This window comes from Nannospalax galili, unplaced genomic scaffold, assembly GCF_000622305.1.
Source record: "Nannospalax galili isolate Female #2095 unplaced genomic scaffold, S.galili_v1.0 scaffold461, whole genome shotgun sequence".
Lineage (NCBI taxonomy): Eukaryota > Metazoa > Chordata > Mammalia > Rodentia > Spalacidae > Nannospalax > Nannospalax galili.
This window is the reverse complement of record NW_008349975.1, coordinates 4786224-4791017: the sequence shown is the minus strand read 5'-3', so window position 1 is coordinate 4791017 and position 4794 is coordinate 4786224. Positions and strand designations below refer to the sequence as shown.

The 4794-nt window shown below is 35.2% G+C and overlaps 1 long non-coding RNA gene across 1 annotated transcript; it reads right to left on the bottom strand.

The window, feature by feature from the left end:
- Positions 1–891: 891 nt before the first annotated feature.
- On the bottom strand, positions 892–3968 carry LOC115072697. The gene is made up of 2 exons (XR_003851727.1): positions 3326–3968; positions 892–1522 (listed from the first exon to the last, which is right to left on the bottom strand). It is a non-coding gene; the product is annotated as an uncharacterized LOC115072697 (long non-coding RNA).
- Positions 3969–4794: the final 826 nt, after the last annotated feature.

Below are 4794 nucleotides of genomic sequence, written 5' to 3'. Positions count from 1 at the left end.
TCTCTGAACAGAGATGTCAAAAGTAAAGTATAATAGTCATCTGTGGACAAGCACACCACATTCCCACATTTGGCTGTTTGCGTTATCACACGGAGTGGAAAGTGATGGAGGACACCTGACCTTTTCAGATACAAGTACAATTAGGGGCAAATATTAACATTATATATTCACAGGCAATCCAAAGGGTGATCTTAAAGATGAGGCACAGTGGATAGTTTGTTAAAAATTCATTATTTTTGGATGCAACTCCATATCTTGTTTTAGAACATATACTGAAATAAATAAGCAAAAATCAATTTTTTTCTATTGTCTTTACTTACTGGCCCCCCTTTTGTTTTGCTTGTTATCAGTGCTAGAGATTAAGCCTCGGGCCTTGTTCTTCCTAGGCCATGTTCTAGCTCTAAACTATATTCCCAAACCTCATTGTAAATTTTGTTTGTTTGTTTGTTTGTTTGTTTGTGACAGGGTCTTCCTCTACCCCAGCTGGCCTGGAACTCTCTATGTAGACCAGGTTGGCCTGCCTCTCACAGACGTCCTCCTGTTTCTGTCTCCTGAATGTTGAAATTAAAAGTGTGCACCACCATGCCAGGCAGTCCCAATGTAAATGTTAATGTTAATGTTTTTAATGGAAAAATCATGTTTGCTGATGGAATACATGGTATAGAGAAGTACAAATAGTTTCAAGCACAAAATTATAAAAAGTAAATCATGTATAAAATAATATTGATAGGTAGACTGATTTTCAGAATTCTGATGTCATTTTCTAGTTTTAACTATATTCTATCTTAAATGTTGCTAATTATTTTATTACCCATATCTCACAATTGTAGTGGTCAAATGGGCATAATTTATTCATATAAGTGAAAAAATACATCGTTTTTTTCTTCAGCATGTTTTACTGAGGTAAGCCTCCCAGAAGACTACATATGCAGAATCGTTCTGTACAATAGTAACTCCCATCTTATGAGAATATGTTCTTGGCTCTTATGTCCACCCTTACAAGCTTGAGAAACCAAAAGGATACATTGCTGGGGTTGTTTTGGCTTTATTTGTTTGTTTGTTTGTTTGGTGTGTGTGTGTGTATGTGTGTGTTTTGAGACAAGATCTACTTACTGTAACCCAGGCAGGCCTTGCTATGTATCTCAAGATGACCTGAAACTACTTGCCTCTACCTCCCAAGTGCTGATATTACCAGTATGCATTACCACATCCTGCCAAGAATGTGTTTCTTATATTTAAGAAAGGAATGTGATGTTTTGGTGTTAATCTTATAACTCGGACTTCTTTGTTTCTGATTTAGAGGAATTATCACTTTCAGGAGCTACATCTTGCTGCTGGAGGACACTATGCTCACATGACATGTTGTTCAGCTGGTCTGGAGCAGGTGTCACCAAGCTGAAACACTAAAGGTGATCAATGGGAAATCTCGAATCATGTACCACTATCAACAGCACCCAAGCACTCTCTTGAAAATACGACTGCCACAGAATGTTGATGTACAGGATAGTACTCTTTCATATACCTAAAAGAGAAAGAAATGAGCTAGGGTCATTACAGTATATGAAGAATATTTCCCCTAATTCCTATCCAGTTCTATGCAAGTCTCTTAATGTTGCTGCTTAACTCGCAAGACCTTTCCAAGGGAACCCCGGGAGAAGAGGAAAAATTAGTTGAGCTTCTGTTCTTCCCTTCCCATTCTTTTTTTTTTTTTTAATTTAACATGATTTATATGTATATTTATTTTTACTACTATAAATAAACATGGATCCATCTTAATACATCCCCTGGAACCAGAGTTAAAGGCAGTTGTTAGCTGCCATGTAGGTTCTGGGACTCAAATCCGGGTCTTCTGGAAGAACAGCATGTGTTCTTAACTGCTAAGCCATTTCTTCACACAAACCCCAACCTCTGTACATTCAGATACCTGGACTCCTACTTTTACACTAAAACTTATTTGTACATGGCTATGAAAAACAAAGTATGGGCTCAAGACTGGGCAAATGAACCAGGGATTTAAACATATGTTTGACTTCTATAATTTGTGATTCCCCACAGCAGCCTGGGCCCTGGCATTGTGTCTGGCTGCCACTGTCAATTCTTAATCTTGAAGGATGAGACCACCCCCACCATGAGAAACTTGTAACCTTTCCTTCCTGTCTACTAATCTCTGTTGGTATTTCCTCAAAAAAAAAAAAAAAAAAAAAGGAAATGGGATCTTGATCACCTCTTTCACAGGCACTATTTTGTTCTTTGCAAAATTTCCCAACGGTTTTCTAATACATCTCCAGTTTTTGAGTATTCTAAGAAGACAAGGATGAGGCAGTCAACAACCTTTACTAAATTCTAAAATTTGGACTAACTTATTAAAGGTACTAAAGCAACTTTTCCACTAGGGAATTTTAAATTCAAAAATGAAATACTAAGTGGAAACTTCTTTTATTCAGATGGCCTATACAATATCCATATCTGTATGTCCAAGAAAATTTCATGAAAAAAGAAAATTTCCTGAATAACTATTTTGTTCCTATGCTTTCATTTTCCTAAAATTAACTGCAATTGTTAAGAAAAAGTAATAAACACTAAAAAATTAGCATGTATTTTCAATAGAAATGAAAATCTTTGGAATGTAGCAATGCCTATGCCTTTGGCTCAACCTTTGTAGTCTTTTATAGAATGTTTGGTCCATCCTTGGAAATCCTTTTTTCATTTTATTTTTATTTTTATTTTACGTGTATGCGTGTATTGTCTGCATGTAGGTAAGTACACCCATGTCGTGCAATGCCCATGGAGGTCAAAAAAAGCTGTTGGATCCCTCGGGACTGGAGTTACAGAGAGTTATTAGCTGCCATATGGGTGCTGGGATTCAAACCTGGGTCTTCTGTAAGAACAACCAGTGTTCTTAACTGCTGAGCCATCTCTTCAGCCCCCATCCTTGGAAATCTTATATCTAATATAGCATTTTTAATTTCATTGATTTCTTTTTTTCTTTTATTTATTTCCTTTACCACTCCTTTTTTTTCTGAAAACAAGTTCTTCTAAATTAAATATCTACTTCCAAAGTTGATTAGGCCATGTTTATAGTACAGTCAGCAAAAAGAAAATCAATCCATTCAGGCAGAAGTGCCTGAAAATTTATGCTGATAAATATAATCATACAAAAGTTCTGTAAATCTAAGACTCTCCTTATCTATATTAATTTAGAGCAGTTTTTTATTAAAATATTTAAAAAAAATAAGCAGAATTCAAAATAATCTTATACTCCAAGATAAAATAACTTCAATGTTTACCAAGAAAAAAATTAGACAAATTAAAATTTAAAAATTACCTTTGTAGAAATGGGGTTCACAAGTTTTTCTCAGAACAAGTGGCCTCTTGAAGACTGAGTTGAGATTGCTCCAGCATCTGTACCTCAGGATCCAGAATACATAATTCTCTATCATTCCCAACAATTTGCTTAGCAGCCATATTTTTTCTTTTAAACCACAGAGCATAAAATACCCCAAAATATGCATTATTGTCAGAAAAAAGGCTCATGACTGCCACATTCAACTTTTCTGAACACAGCTCCCTTCATTGGTCAGGTTCCCGCCTTTGCCTTCTGTGGTAAATACCAATGGGACACTTGTAAATGGCTAAGGCCATTTTCTTGTAAGTTCTGTTGGAAAAATGTCATAAAGAGGTATTTTCATAAATTTAATGTTTGGTATTATTCTTCTCCAAAATAATGCATGTGAAAACTTTTAATGCAGGCAGTGGAGAGCTGAGAAAATATTCTAATTAAGCATAAAGTTATATTATTATCATCTTTATAATTTGCACTTGGCTTGTAGTTTAGACCTAGAGTCTAATACTATTCTAAATGTCAGACTTTGAACTGAGCCAGGATGAGCAGGAAGAACAAAGAAAGAACTCAAGAGAAATTTCTACTGCAGAATTACTAGATTTTAATGACTGATTAAATATGTGGGACAAAGGGATAAGGTTCTTAGATGATAAATCCAATATCTATTTGCTGAGTGTGACAAAACAGACAGTGCAATGCAAGAGAAAGACAAAAAAAGAAATAACAAATCAAGAAAGCGAATCGATGAAGGTGTGCAAGTTTAAAGAGAGAGGTCAGGAGTACAGATGGCATTGTTGCTAACAGGTGTACAGTATTCAAATTCATTGAAGTTGGTGAAATCACTCAGGAAAGGTGTATGGTGGAACATAGAAATGTTGATGTTTGAAACTAATAGAACTTATTCCTAATGTGCAGACTGAGCATTTCTTAGGTAGAACAGTGTAGGACTGGTCTAATACAAGTCCATAGCAGGAGGAAACAAAGAAAACACAAAATGGTACTCCTTCCAAAATAATGACCTTTGCTAGAAGCAATTTGAGTTCATGTGATTTTGGTAAGTTAGAGCATCTTTAGACCTAACTCTATGAATTTAGCCATCAATACTCAGTAAATAGATATGGTTGGGAAAAAAGGGTCTCAAGGGAGAAAATGGATGCCTGGACAAGCTGGACCCTAAGTGTGACCAAAGAGCAAATGTCTGAATTGGCCCATTTAAAAAAGAAGAAGAAATTTTAGTTTGAGAAACCATTGGGGACATCATTGTTATTTGAATGTGAAGGCCACAATAGGTTTCTAACAGAGAATGACTGAAAACAGAGAAATAACCTTCATTTAATTTGAATAGATCAAGATATTGAAAATTAGACTGTGAATTCATAATTTACATAAACTTTGGAATCAATATGTTAGTTCAGAGTTAAAGGGAAAGATAAAGATAAAAGAGTGAATTT